Raw genomic sequence first — 16,575 nt, forward strand, 5'->3', positions numbered from 1 at the left:
CCATATACGTTTAGTGTTTATACACACATTTAAGTAACTAATATGGAAAACAATTAAAAAAAAGAAAGAAAATTACTATTATGCTCCAATTTCTGTTGTTCTGTAATTGTTACTAAAGAAACAGTTATGATATAAATGATTCCCCATATTAAATGAACACTTTAAACAAACATCCATTAATATTTAAAGTTTTAATATGGTGCTTGTGAGCTTATCTAAGTTAGATTCACAATAATAGTGCTTCCAATGGATAATGTATATGCAAACTGTGTTTATGTTTTACTGTATTAGCTCTCATTGTAGAGAAGCCATGGTAAAGAAGTCTTAAAAATATATTGACTGGAAGGAAAGAAGGTATTTTAAGGCCACATTAAAAAATTCAGAATATTTATTTTTACTTTCTTTTGAAAAAGACATGGCTGATGCTTCCTAAGTTTATTTTTTATTTGTATAATTTTAAAACAAATTTTAAATACTCTTCATAAATTTATCTGTATAAATTTATATTTGACATTTTAAAACTTTATCTTCAATCCTTCAAGTTTGACTTCAATGAGTAGCCAAACTATTTATAATGTAAAAATTAAATTTAAATTATCTTTCAATAAAAAGTCTATGAATTTCCTATTTGTCAAAAAATTTGAACTGAAAATAAAATTCAAATGTATACAAGGTTTAATAACTTTTTGCAGATGCATCATAGCAATATTATCTCCTATTGGTAATTGTTAAATTATGGTGTACTTAACTGTCTGAAGAAACTCTGTTTTAAATTTTGTTAATAATCTTTAATTAATTAATAATTAATTTTAATTAATTAATTATCTTTAATTAATAATCTCAGTTAATTTTAAAACTTGCTACAGTTGACAAACTAACCTTAAGAATATTACACATTATATTATGGTGTTAATGAACTCAGCATGGTCCTAGTGAACTTGCTATTTCTGACTCATCACATGGGCACAATTACATCCAAACTAGCCCATAAAGCTCTGTTCAATGTTTGCCAACTGATGATATGCTTGGATGTTGCATCAATGTCAATTTTAAAAACTATTATTTAATGTATGACTTATAAATTCAGACATAGACTGAATAGATAAAAGAAGAAGACATAGCAAATAAAGTTAAATTGAAAATCTATTATTTTCTACTTGCTTAATGGATTTATAGAATTCCCTAAAATTTATTTTTCCTTTTCCTTTTTACTTTTTTTATTCAAGTAAAATTGACATAATAATGTTTTGTTAGTTTCAGGAGTACTACATAGTGATTTGAAAATTTTATATATTAGGCTATGCTCACCATAAGTATAGTTACCATTTATCACCATACATTATTGACTATATTCCGCATGCTGCACTTTTCAATTCTTATACATTTCTCTTTTTTTTTTTAGGATTTTATTTATTTACTCATTAGAGACACAGAGAGAGAGAAGCAGGCACATCGGCAGAGGGAGAAGAAGGCTCCCTATAGGGAGACTGATGAGGGACTCCATCCCAGAACTCTGGGAACATGACCTGAGTCAAAGGCAGAGCCACCCAGGTGCCCCAAATCTTTACACATTTCTGAAAGCAGAGTCACAATTTCTGTAATTATCTCGGTATTTGACCAACACTTTGCAGACCAGCATTATTTCACAGATGACCCTTAAAGTAGTAATGGCATTAAGGTACAATTAATTATAAGACCTATAAGTACACAGAACAAACTGACGGTTGCCAAAGGGAAGGAAGGTGGAGGATGGGTAAGATTGGTGAAGAGGAATAGAAGATACAGGCTTCCAGTTATGGAACAAATGTCATGGGAATAAAAGACACAGATTAGGAAAGAAAGTCAATGATACTGTAATAGCATTGCATGGTGACAGATGGTACCTACACTTGTGGTGAGCGTAGTAGTATAATGTATAGAAAAGTTGAATCACTATGTTGTGATTCACCTGAAACTAATTTAACATTGTGAGTCAACTATACTCAAATATAAATAAATATATATTTATTAAGTCACTAGAACAACCCACTCTTCAGAGTAATAGAAAAGGATTCATGTACAGAAATATATTCCTTAGAGTAAAAGCCTCACAAAGAAGCAATGGACTCAAAGCATCATATAAACTATGTCTCTGGAACTAGAATACTTTTATCAGTAAGTGCAAATAGGGAAACACATCTTTAAAATAAAAAGGAATCTCAGAGTGTATCACAAAGTGCTTATAAACATAAATTCAAAAATGATAAAAATAAGATTGGCAGAGTCATATGCGATAATTACATGTATAAAAAAGATAGATTTAGTCTATTTGAAAAATTTCATTTGAAAGAAAAAGCATCAAAAGTAAAAATGTCAGTGTCTATTGCTAAGTAGTATTATGGATAGAGAGTTCTAGAATTTAAGAATATGCATCAAATAATATAGCATCAATATTCTTACACCAACCATCAGGGAACAAAAAAAGAAATAATGAAAAATATAGTAGTATTTTTTCAGTATGTGACAGATCATATAAACAAACTAAGCAAATATTAAGGTCCTAAACAGCATATTCAAGAAGTTAAATCTGAAAACAAGAAATATACCTTCTTTTCAGCTTCCGCAAAATCATTTATAAAAATTGGCATATATTAAGATCCACAGAACCTGGCATTATTTTCAAAGTAAAAATAATACAAAAATAACCTCTGAGCATAATCAATTAAAGCAGGAATGAATAAAACTCAGACATAAACAAGCATACAAGAAATGTTTTGAAGTTTCAAATAATCCTAAGCCAAACAGATGGATGGATGGATGAATGGATGGATAGATGGTAGACAGGATAAAGAGGATAATAAGACAGAAGAAAGGATAAAGATTAACATTATTTGCAAATGTTATTATCGGATTTCTTGGATAAACCAGGAGAATCAATGTTATTATCATTACTATGCCTAGTTCCACTATCACAAATAAAAATGATTACAAGTAATAATCTAATAATGTCACACTGATGATTTGCAGGTACACAAAATCAACTTGAAAATATAATTGCAAAAACTAAATGCCTAAAATGACACCAAAAGATAATTATCTTAGAATATTTTGTTTAAAAACACCTATTATAAAACTTAAAAACACTTCTTTTGATCATAATGCAGATAAAAAAATGAAAGGCACAGCTTATTCTTGGATAGAAACAAATTCAGAAAATTGTCCATGCTTCCCAACTTAATAAGAATAAATCTATGCCCCCAAATATCAGTATCTTTTTTATCCGTATTAATGTCTAAAGCTATCTATGTAGTTTTTTTTAATTAGATGAGTGAATCAAAAGTTCTTCTGTAAAAAATATATACATATAAGAAGAGCCAAGGAAATCTGAAAAGGCATTAAGGGGTCTAGTTTTACCAGATATTAAATATAATTCAGCCAAAATAAATGTGATGTTGGTTCACAGGACTAAAATTTCAAAGGAATAAAACAGAAAACCAATGCATCTGAGAACTTAGAATATGATAAAGTTGATATTTCAAGTTTATATTTAAAATTAATTATTCTACAAATGGAATTGAGACAACACCCAGTACATTACTTCAGTACATGTTATTTCCATCAAATCAAGAAGAAAATGACCAAGAGCCTAATAAAAATGTGGGAGAAGTATAGAGAGTTCACAGAAATAGAAAAATGACTGGCCTGAAAATGTGAAAAGATACTCAAACTCACTCATAAAAAAGGGACCATAGAATAAAGCTACAATAAAATAACATTTTAAAAAACCAATTAGGTCATAAAAGAGTACATTTTTTGGATTATGTTGCAAAAGGTGTGGGAGGGGAAGGGACATCCTTGTACTTGCTGGTAGAAATGCAAATTTGTAGAATGACTGGAGAGCGACGTGCTATTATCTATAAAAACTGTATTTCATCTGGTATCTCCAGTCCCTAAAGCTGTACCTGACAAATAAAAGATGATCCAAACATTGTATCAATTTAATGAGTAAGATACTGAGTAGAACCTGTTCAACAAATAATTGGAAAATAGTTGATGACAAGTGATTTAGACAACTCTAAACAAACCATTGTTTTCACTAAAATTTTAAGGTCATATCTCAGAAGTGTAACTTTTAACAGGAACTTTAGCAGGCAAGGTATAGTAGGTTTACGATTTTTGATTGAGATAAAATGCCAATTCAGAATTTTCTTTATTCCATTTGATGAATGATGACCTAGTCTGGCATAAACCATTGTAAGAGAACTTTCTTAGTATTGATGCAAAAATTAAACCAGTATCTGTATTCAAGGCTTTGCAAATTGTTCAAGTTTCAATACCAACAAGAGATTAAATGCATACAAGACTTTCAGATCCAGGGAACCTACTGACCATATCATGAAGACAGTAGAAGCCAATGTAATATAGTGCTTAAGAAAGAAACCTGGAGTGCTCCTTTCAAATTTTAGTTCTGCCTCTTATGAAATCTTAAGGCCAAGTTACATAACTTCTCTAAACTACTTTCCTCATCTATAACAACAGTATTTACTTCATATAGAAAGGATTCAATCTTTAGAAATCAATATAAAGCACTTAGCATGGCTTAGCACACAGCAAATTTGAGTTTTAGGTTTTGTTTTTTTCTTAAGATAAGGAACTGTGTCTTTTGTTTTGCAAATAATTACTGAGTGGCATTCAGGTCTTATTCATTGAATGTTTCACAAGTGACTGCTTATCATAGAACTTTTTGGACACATTTAACACTTAGAGAAATCATAGAAGTACATAATTTTTCTTATTCTTAGATTGAAAGCACCAAAAGATCAGAATATTTTCATTACTATATTCTTAGCATCTGAAACCATATCTGGCACACAGTAAATACTCAATAAAAAATTGTTGGATTATTGAATGAATGGTGAGCACTTAAAATTAGCTACTAATATTTCCATCATTAAATCTTCTATCAACTATACTCTCTTCTCTTATTCCCTTTCTTTCTTAGGTAATTTTTAAATCATGTAGCTGTGTTTCAGCGAATTTAATTATCTTTCTCCCTCAAGATAATAGAAAATAGTTTGGCTCCTACCTCCTAAAACCCATTAAATAAGTTACTGGGTTTTTTCCCCCTAATCACAGTTAAATTATTCTTCCCCTTTAGAACACCCTTCTCAATTCTTTATTTTCTCCTTGACAGCTTTGTACTTTCCCAACATTGTAACTCTCAATGAAAATTTGACAAAATGTAGTTGACTTTTTTTGTTGACTGGGAAGGCAGTTTTTAAAAAATTCCTTTATTTCTGTATTTCCCATAGGAAGCACGCATTACTATCAGAGAGTGGCAAAACTCAATATTGCTGGATATTTATCATCATGAGTTATCTAGGAATTGTAATTTCTCATAAAGAGCACCCTCTTACACAGTGCGTAGAGCAGCATGAAGTTCACTTATCACTTACCCTGAGGATAGAGCTTCTGTCTTGTTTTGACTTTATATCTCCAGGAAATGACTCAGTGCCTAACATGTATCAGGAGCTCGGTAAGTGATTGTTGACTGCTGAATCACTACTTCAAAATGCCAAACATAAAATAAGAGGAAATTTTTCTATAATTTTTATGAATAGAATAAATCTGGAGAGAACATACTTCTGCACAACCTTAGAAAGAACAGGAAAAATAAAATGTATGTAGAAGAGTATCCTTGATTTCTCAATGAAGTAGAGATGAAAATTCTTAAAAACAAATTTTTAATTTTTGGAAAATAATATTTTTAATAGTATTATACTCTAAATCACTAAGAAAAATCTCTTTAGAGGTAAAAGACAAAGTTGATAACTCAAGATCAAATTTTGTTGTCTAAAATAATTTCACAGTATGTAGTCCATTCACTTGTTACAAGGGCTGAAAAAGGATACATTGAAATGTGAATGTTCTATTTCTCTTTTTATTCTTTCCTCTCTTAACCTTCCTCTATTACTTAAGAAAATACACTTTCACCAGGTAATTTTCCCAAATTTCATGTAAGGACTTGAATGAATGGGTATAGAAAAATGAGACTCAAGAGGCAGGAAGGTATTAATTACTTACAATAGCCAAGATATAAATGCAATCCAAGTGTCCACTGATAGATGATTGGATATATATAAATAGATATGTACATGAAATGGAATATCATGCAGCCTTAAAAAAAGATGAGATCCTGCCATTTGCCACGACATGGAATGATCTAGAGGGTGCTAAGCCCTTTAAAATAAACTGAGAAAGGCAAATACCATATGATTTCATTCATATGTGGAGTCTGAAAGAAAAACAAAACAAAACAAAAAAACAAATGAACAAACAAACAAAAAGCAGAATCAGACCTATAAATACAGAAAATAAACTGTTGCCAGAGGGGAGACTGGGGGCATGGGAAAAATGAGTAAAAGGGAGTAGGAAATACAAGTTTCCCATTATGGAATTAATAAATCATGAGAATAAAGGGCACAGCATAAAGAATATAGTCAACAATATTTGACAGTATACGATGACAGAAGGTACCTACACTTGTGGTGAGCCTAAATGTATAAATTTGTTGAATTACTAGGTTGTACACCTGAAACTAACATAACATCTGTGTCAACCATTCTCAAAATATTAAAATTTAAAAAGAGGGTCAAGGAAAATCAAGATTTCAGGCAACTTTTTGGAGAGAAAGGTTCTAAAAATTCAGAAAGATTCTGAAAAAAAGCAGCTTATCAGAACCATCATGCTGTAAACAAATAACGAGAGTAAAAAAAGAATGATCTTTAGAAGTACTCTTGTAAAACATTAATTTGATTCAAATTCAGATTATTTGAGGTACAAGTTGTTATCACGTTGTGATTGCCTTTCTTATGTACTTTTTAAAATGATGCTAAAACTGGGCCATATGGGTCAATAAAATGTAAAAAACAAAAAGATAATTTGTACTGAGTTTGTTTCAAGTATTTAGATTGAAAATGTCCTATTTTCAATATAAGATCAAAAATGGTTTGTTTGCTGAACAGAGGTTAACATAACAGTGTTAAACAAATTATTTCAGAAAATACCTATTTCAAGATAACTCCTCTCACAAATTAGGTATGTTTGCTACCACTCCTACTGTGCTGGTCTACAATGCAATTCAAAAATACTCTCTTTTATTTCCAGACACCTATAATTGATCCAGAAATCAGTTGCTGTATTTGAAATGAAGCTGGCAAGTGGAAAATGAATATGCAAGGAACTCCTTTCTTCATCTGCCTGCCTCTTGCCTAGGCTAATTAAATTTGTCTAGTCTGAAAATTTCCAATTGTAAATGCTCTTATTATTCTGCAACAGTATAAACATTCACACTGAAATATTTTTAATTCATCATAATGGAGTCTTTAGAAGGTATTCCTAAAAATTTATATAAATTTTAAAGTGTATTTTCAGCTCCCAGGTCACTGTATACATTATGAAATCATATGATTTGCCTCTGCTATTTTCCAACATAATTATATCAATTTATACCATACAAGCCATTAAATCACAATAAGAAAAGGTCATAAGGTGAATTCTGTTTTGTGAAGCTTTTATATGTAATAAGTCAATACTGTTATCAAATGTGCAAATGATTAAGGAAATAAGACCATATGAGGAAGAAAATTCAATATAATTATGAAATGCGGATCTCATGTGCAGTCAATCAGATCTTGGAAAATATTTGTAGTTGTAAATTAATATTAATTAACCTAGTATAGTATAGCTGTTAATCTTGATTCAAGGGCACATAAGAAAATTGGTCAAACCTAAAGAAAGAGGTCTTGACAGTAGAGCTAAACTGGAAAGATTTTAAAATGAAAATGATTTTCTTGTCTGAAATTGTTTCAACATGGTCAATCAACCTACAGATATTTGTTCTGCTAAAATAATAAAATAAAATAAAATAAATAAAATAAAATAAAATAAAATAAAATAAAATAAAATATGATTCCTAGAAAAAGCACAGACTCTGCCCTCACAGAACTGCAGTCAAAATTGTAGAATGCTTAAAATAATTAATAAAACCCAGATGTAAACACAATGCAAATAAGTTAACTCTTAACATAGAAGAGTTAAAAGGAAGGGATAATTACTGATGACAGAGAAGGAGAAGGTTACAGAGTTTAAAATGGAACTCATATATAAGGAAAATGTATAGACACAACAGGGAATTTTGTGTAAAGGTCATGTAAAAGAGAATTAAATTAGGACAACACCAGGCATGTTATAGTAATAAATCAGATATTGCTTGGAATGGAGCATTTGTATATAAGAATAGTTGGAGATAAAATTTAATAAGAAGTTTGGACCAAGCTGTAAAATTCCTTGAACGCCAAGTTGAGAAGCACAATTTTTTTTCCTGTGGCAAATGGGAAACTATGACCAAAGTGATGCTTTATGGAGATTAATTTGATAAAACTTGGCATTGTATTGAGAAGTGTAAGTGGACAGGAAAGTTAAGAGGACAAAAAAATCAGAAAAAAGTACTACTTAGGAAATTGTGGTAGATACTGTAGTGTGAACGTTATTAGCATCCATTCCCATCTCCTTTTCCTTAGCCTTCTTTAACTACAAAGGATGGTGAACTAAAATACACATCTTGCAAAACTCCTTTTTATATAGAAGAAATCATGTGGTAAATTCTGGCCAATGAGACCAAAGAAGAGTTCTCTTAAAATATCTGGAAAATCCTTAGCTCTCCTGACACACAGGTGCCACTGTCGTTTCTTGCTGATACTTCTTTTACCTTTTTGCCAGGAGTGAGACATAATGACAGCTCTACTGTGGCCTTTTATGAAAAAAAAAAGTCAAGAGAATACAGGAAACCTTAAGTTGAACAACCCTTAAAACTGATCTGACTGGGGTATTTATATAGACACACAAAATTAACAAATCAGCAATCATATGACCTCGAGATTTGTTCATGTAATTTCAAAAATTAACTTTTATTTTATTAAACCACTCTAATGTTGCAAACAAGCTGATGCAGAAGCTATTTGAAATAATCCAGGTGGGCCATGAACAGCATCCAAAACTCCAAAATCAAATCATAGGGGAAGATATGAAAATACCAGTGGGTTTTCCTATGACTGATTAGATTATAGGATGTTTTAATGAGAGGGAGTCCAAAAGTAATACAAAACCCCCTTCTCTAGATGACCAGAGGAATAAAATACTGTTAGTAGAAACTATATTTTCCAATCCTAATGAAAGGCAACAAAGTAGAACAACTTTTCAGCATCTTTACAAGCCCATGATGTAATAGTCGGGCACAGCTACTAAACTTCTAAATGTAATTATTCAGAATATCATAAAGTTGGAAGCCCTAATTCTTGTCCATGAAGGACCTTGAAGAGACAGTATAAACACTAACACATTCACTGGACATATCATTACTTCTCAGTAATTAATTCTTTGCATTCTACTACCTTACATTTCCTCTCCATCTACCAATTTCCAAGCCACCATTACCCTCACTTGAGTTTCTTCAAGAGGCCAACTGTTCTTCCAACACCCACCTGGACTGCCTTCCTTGTAATTGTTCTCCACAAGCCGCTGATGTCATTTTTTGAAATACAAATATTATTATATTTTTCTGTTGCTTGAAACACTTCAGTGGCTTCCCTTTGCCTTAAAGGACTAAGTCTTTAACATTATTCTCACGGTATCCTGTGGTCTGACCACCAACTTCTCATTACACAGAAAGTTCCCCCTCTGGACTATTACCCCAGGGACTTTCTCTCAGGTCTTTGGAATGTTCTAGTCTCCTTCCTTTGTACTTTTGCACAAGCAACTTCTAAGGATCTTTCTGCTCACATACTCTCCTTTAGCTCTCAGCTCAAAAGTTGTTTCAGCAGAGAAGCGATGCCTAGCTCCATTCTGAATGAATCCCCTTATTTCATAGTCTCAGGGTGTATACCTGTTCTTCCTTCCTAGCACTTATTGCAGCCTAAAAATCATTATTATTTATGTGGTTACTGTGATTATATCTATCTACCAAACTGCATATCTAGGATCTTGCAAAATATCTTACACTGTCTTACAAATAAGCAGCCAGCTATCACTTGTGTAATTACTGGATGTTCTGAATCAACTCCAGAAAAATACAGCACCATGAGGCCAGAGACAATGTCTAGTCTGACTCAGTGTTATAGCATCAAGAATGAATGATTGAATGATCAAGATAGGAAAGACAGAGGAGGAGAGGCACCTCCTACCTTGAAAAAGTTCTGAAAATGGATGGCGGTAATGGTTGCAGAACAATAGGAGCATGCTTAATGCCACAGAACTGTGCACTTAAAAATGGTTAAAAGAGTTCATTTATGTTATGAATATTTTACCACAAAGAAGTTTTCAGAAAAATAATAAAAGAATGCAACTCAACTGATTTGAGCTGAATCTACTACATATAAGTTCTAGACTTTGGACACAGCCTTAAACTTCTTAACCTATTTTTGGATTCATTTCTGATCTCACAAGGATTAAGCAGAAAAACCAGAATCTGACAAGTTCTATTAGTATGGAATTTTTTTGATTTCTCAGAATACCTAAATAAGTGTATCGTTTCTGCTATTGCCTTAAGGAGAATTGACAAATACATATTATATGAAGGTACTTGCACAAGTGGATGATGGGATGAGAATTTATAGAGTTTTATTCGGTTACTTTCAAAAGCATAGTGGTATCATTTTAATTCAGTTTTGAACTAAGAAAGCTCAAATGTTTGATCCAAGTTTCCAGAGATGTTTAGCTTTGACAATGGAAATAAAACTTGTCTTTTAATTTTTGGCAATTATGTTGTCTCTCTTAATCCAATTTATTTTCCATATCATATTGTGTGGAGTCTTCTCAAGAGGAAACTAAACATCGTATCAAATGGCAGTGCAATTAAATTTTGTCCTATCCTTTGTGGCTTTTTTTTTTATTGAGAGCAGAACAAAAGTTCTGTTCCTTGGGGTAAAAAAAAAAAAAGTATACCTGCACACAATTTTATTGTAATTCTCCTTTTTTTCCCCTTTGAATTTGGTCCAATTCCTCAGAGTCATGACCAATATGGAACCTTTAAATAGAGACAAAATCTGAACCCAGAATACATGTTAGCTCACATTTCATTGAACAATGTCATTCTCACTGGTTGAAGGGCAGAGGACATAAATTTAAAAGGTACACAATGCACAGCTGGCTGAAGCTGTTCCATGGTTGAAATAAAATGTGAATAAACTCCCCCCATATGGTATCACTCACCAGCATCAGTTTAGGTCAACTTTTAAGAAAAGTAAAATGCTGAGAAAGAGTAAAGTGCAACTCTTGTTATATCAATTATAGCACTACCAAAATCATAAAGAATACAATCTGCATAAATTCTATAATTGTTTTTGTGCGTTTTAATTTATTGCACACCCACAGGGGACATATTAATTTAAGAGCCTATCAACTTCCATTTTATTCTTAGTATTTGCTAAGGTAAACTCAAGATTAAAAACTAAAAGCAATTTATAACTTTCACAATGCTTGCATGGCACATTGAATTAATGGGGCAGTTAGGAGAAGGAATTGATGTGCCATTTTGCAATTCTTAAACAATGGTAGGCAATGAACACATCAACTTGAAAGAAAAATCAACCAATCAGTAAGTCTTGATAAAAAACTCTCTAATAATCATTTGTTCTGTTATCATTTTTTACATTAAATATAATTCTGAATCTACTGTACCAAAAGAGCAATGGGCAGAAACAGTGTGAGAGAGAAGGAGTCAAGCAAGGACCTAGAACGCCTAATCCCGTTCAATGCAGCTACCATGGGCATTCCATGCTCCAGAACACAAGGATCTATGTTTGGAACAAGGTTAGGCAATGCTTCCTAATGCTTTAATCTAAGTCAGAATTTGGAAGGCAGAGGTCCGGGTGGTATCCAAGTATGTGCAGGGGCTTGCCTTATTCTCTGCTTACCTTCTTTGCAAATGTATGGTGCCAATAGGAAGATAACTCAGGATCTGGGGCAAATTATTTCCAGCTAGAGATTATCCAAATGTATACTATACTGTGTGTATTGGTGGAAAACTAGTACATGGAAAGAAAAAATGCATGGGAAGGTGACTTCTTGAAGTAAGAGGATACCATGAATTCACTTGAGATAGTAGTACTACTGATAGTAACAATAACAACAAATTTAAATATAAACAGAAAATGTTTATATGTCTATTGCATGTTAGGTACTATTTGAATACCAGGAATATGCAGGTAACAGGACCTAGCCCTTCCAAGATTTTAAATCCAAGACAAATGATTGGAGTAGATTCTGAATCCTATCACAGAGAAGAAATATTAACCCAATCAAGAAATTTAGGAAAGTTTTCCTGGAGTAGGGGGTTCCTGAACTGAGTCGTGGAAAATAAGGATCCTTTATCTGAGTGGATAAAGATAAGAAAAAAGGACTGAGGGGAGGGGGAGCATAAGGTAGTAAAATGACCCAACTTTAAGTTATTATTACTCTTGTTTGAAGTGTGAATTAAGAAATGAAGAATGAATTAGAAGACAAGTCATAAAGTAGATGACCACATAGTAGAATGGCCTTTATATTGTAAAAGCAATGCAGTAAAGACAATCCACTATTGGTGGTCTTTAAGCAACCTTGCATATCCTTGCTAATTATACCAGATTGCTTCAGATTCAGTATCTACCATCATCTCCAGATAGTGAGCACTTTTAGGTACTCACATAGGCAAAATAAGTCGTTTACAACCGCTACCATATAACTGCTCATATTCTAGAGTTAAAAATGGGACTGGCTGGTTTGCTTCTATAATGTGTGTTTCTTGCTCCAAAATTGCTGCATTCCTGGGTTTCTCAGATGAAAGGCCAAGGACTGCACGGGCAGCATTCATGTAGGCCCAATGTATCCACCTGGTGGACATAAGGGTAGTAAAATTGATGCAGATACGTTGGTGCTCATTGTTTGCTGGGCCATGGGGAATAAATTATTTTCTTCTTTGGCTCTGGAGCCTTCTGACACCATCCAAACAATTGTGGTAGTTCAACTATTAGCTTAAAAGTAGTGGTAAAATCTCATACTTTTCACAGTTTTTGACACTTGACTATAGTATGAAGAGTAAATTGAGCAAACTTTGTTTCCTGACCTAAAAACTACTGACATTTTGGGCTGGACATTCTTTATTGTGAGGGTATTGTCCTGTGCACTGTAGGATGTTTAACAGCACCTTTTTACTCCACTAACTAGATGCCATTAGTTCCCCTCCAGTGTAACAACTAAAAATGTCTCCAAACATTTCCAAAAGTCCTCAAGGGGACACTGTTGAAAACCACTGGAGTAGGGCAAAGACTAAAGTTTGAGGGATTAGGTAACAGAATATCACAATATCTACAACAAAGGAAAGAACTAGGAGAGTGTAACAGCATTGGATAAGAGAAAACAAATTTAAGAACTACTATGAAGTCTGATTACACAATGTCACAAATGGATTATTACCATCCTCCTGGACTATATTATGGTAGAGCAGGATGGTTAACACAGCCCTGGGGCAAGATCATGAATGAATGCAGCTCTCTATCCCAGAAGAATGCAAGCTTCTTTTGATTATTTCTCCTGATAAAACTGGGGAGGGGGTAACCCACATTTGCCAGACCTATAGCCACATTTCAATTTCCAGAGGCCATATTGATCTATTTCACTAGAAATTTCATATATACACAGCAACTGTGAATCAGGTAATCTTTTGGTTAACTTTACCATATTCCACCATCATCCACCATGATACATTTGGTTTTTGAAGGAACTAGGCTGTTGAAATAAATGGGGATATGGTGAATACCAAAATTCCTGTATTCTTTAAGTCTCTGATTTACTATTATGGTCAGAATCAGACTAGAATTAGTTTCAGGGGCTTCCTCTTTTACTTTGCTACCATGTTAACTCCTTTCCACAGTTAATAGAACCAGTATGAATATTATGCGGGCTGCTAACTATAACCAGTCTGATTATACGCTCAGGGTTCAAGGAAATGACCTGGAGATTGGTCCACAGACCCATTAGATCTCTGTGAAATAAGGTGGCATCACGACTTCATTGTTACTGGGCCTCTATATGCCCTCGTTTTACAGTAGGAGAGACGATATTTGGGTTCCCTTGAATAAAAGTCAGCTTATACTCTGTCTTCAACAATCACCAAATGATGTTGCCTTTTCCCCAGAGCCAATTTACTCTGCAAAATGGGTCCCCTTGCAGAAGGACTGGGATAACTGCTAAAATATTCCCAGGGTAGGAGGAGGGATTTTTCCAAAATACCCTCTCCACAAACTCTCTCCTAAATTCTTTTATCAACTCCATATACCCACAAGGTAGGGAAGGGATATAAGAATTACCTAACAAAGGGTCGGTTACCTACTTTTTGCAAAACCTTCATGGTGGTCTACCATATAATTCATTGTGGCTTCTGAGAGCTACATCATCAGACCCCAGACAAAACTGAGACAGCAAGCAATATCCAATTTTAAGCACCCTACTATAATAAAAATCAAACAATTTCTAAAAATTCAAGTTATGGTTACAAAAATAAAAAGAATACATCTCATCATAGATTACAGAAAGAAAAGAAGTACAGGAAAAATACAGGAAAACATTGCCTATAATTCTAGCAACCACAGACAACAAACAATATCATTTTGATTTATTTCTATGTAGTTATTTCTTATTCTGTACTATGGTTCTCTGCATATTATGGTAACATTCCATATAGTACTTCCTATTTTTTTTTGTTTACTTAACTCTGGCATTTTCCATAGTATTCTAAACACTTCACAAACAAGACCTAATAGGGATACACTTGCCCACTGAGAATATGTAGCACGATTTATTTTTCTCTTCTTCTATTGTTAAACATTATGGTTGGCTCCCAATTTTAACAATTATGAATGTTAATATCATAAATACCTTTTTCCCCTGGCATTTTTTCCCCTAGATTCAAGCTTCATAACCTATTCACAGAGGCATAATTACTTTTTTAAAAGGAAACTCTTCAAGATTTAAAGCCTTCTCATTGGTTTAATTCCAGGAACTCTCACTGTTGTTTTATCCTGGCAAGATAACCATTGAAAAGGCTAAAAAAGGTTCAGAATAGAGAAAGGCAGAGGCCCCAGTCTAGTGGCACTTCTGAGACCTTTAAAAGGATAGATAAAAGCCCAAGGCACTGGGATCATCACATATGACAGGTACTTTTGTGAGATGATTTTCACTAAAATAATCACACTTAGTTTGTAGACCTGAAGACTGAAATACTATTAGAGACAAAGTTCTTTAGTGTAAGGAAGTAATGAAATCCTAAAAGGCTTATAGGTGATGTGGGCCACATGAAGGCAGGAGGGGGCTTAGTGGGTTTGTAGTGAGTCTGCAGCAAAATGTGCCCATATAAGATAAGAATCACTGCTCATCCTCAAATAGGCTTGTCAGATTTAGTAGCAAAAACACAGGAAGCCCAGAGAAATTTGAATTTCAGATAAACAAGGACTACACCTCTATTTCTTTAGTGTGTCTTACATATTAAATGGATGTAATATATTAAGACATTGTTTATTGATTACTGAAAATTCTACTTATTTTGGGCAACCTTGTATTTTATCTGACAATTCTAGCCTCACCCTGTAGTCACTGTCCAGGAGGGTAGGGGTTGGATTGCTTCAAAGCTCTCAAGAGCTACCAGAAATCTGGTTTCTTGTGAAGTCTCTTTATTTCTCAATTTTAGAAACTAGTTCAAAATGTTTTAAAAACACATCTGGAGGCCAGATGATAGCAGCAAGCCATCATCTGGAACTCTGATATTAGATTATGATCCAGAATAGAATAAAACATATCTACCATTGGAAGGAACAGTTCTAATGCATATTAATCATGTCTTCTTGTCAGTGATTTTCTGAGAGCTAACGTAGACAGGGGGCAGACAGAGAAAAACCATGTGGCCACAACACTTTCAGAGGAAGTTGGGAAAAAGAAGAACAGATTTAGAAAAGTCTCTGGATACCACACCTACATTCCTGTTTGACTTGGACAGAACCAGCCCTTGACTTTCAAAAGTCAGAGAATGCCCTTGAAATTCAAATAGGTTTCAAGAACCATAGTCAGATATACCATTTTAAGGTAATCCCAAGGAATACACAAATTTTTCCTGTATTTAAATTTCACAAGGAAGAGCTTCCAAAAAAAAAAAAAAAAAAAGTTACTTGAGTTAACATTTTTTCACTTTAAACCTCTATTTGTTAATTGAGCATGTTTATGTTTCTTCAGTACAAAAATTGAGATAATTTTAATTGAAAAATTTTCTGTATCTCTACTAGGTAAGAATGATTTCCTCTGATGATGTGCAAGTCCCAAAGTCCTAATTAAAATAAAATAATGGCTTTCCAATCAGTTGTGGGAAGGAGACATTTAGAGAATTACCTTGAGGCACTTTGCAAGGAATACCATTAAAAATGATGAATATAGGTAGCTGAACATTTTGCTGCTGCTAAATTGAATTGAGAGGATAGGTGAAAGAGCTTTTATTTACTTGGTGCCAAGCCTTGA

This window comes from Canis lupus, chromosome 3, assembly GCF_011100685.1.
Source record: "Canis lupus familiaris isolate Mischka breed German Shepherd chromosome 3, alternate assembly UU_Cfam_GSD_1.0, whole genome shotgun sequence".
In the NCBI taxonomy this organism is placed as follows: domain Eukaryota; kingdom Metazoa; phylum Chordata; class Mammalia; order Carnivora; family Canidae; genus Canis; species Canis lupus.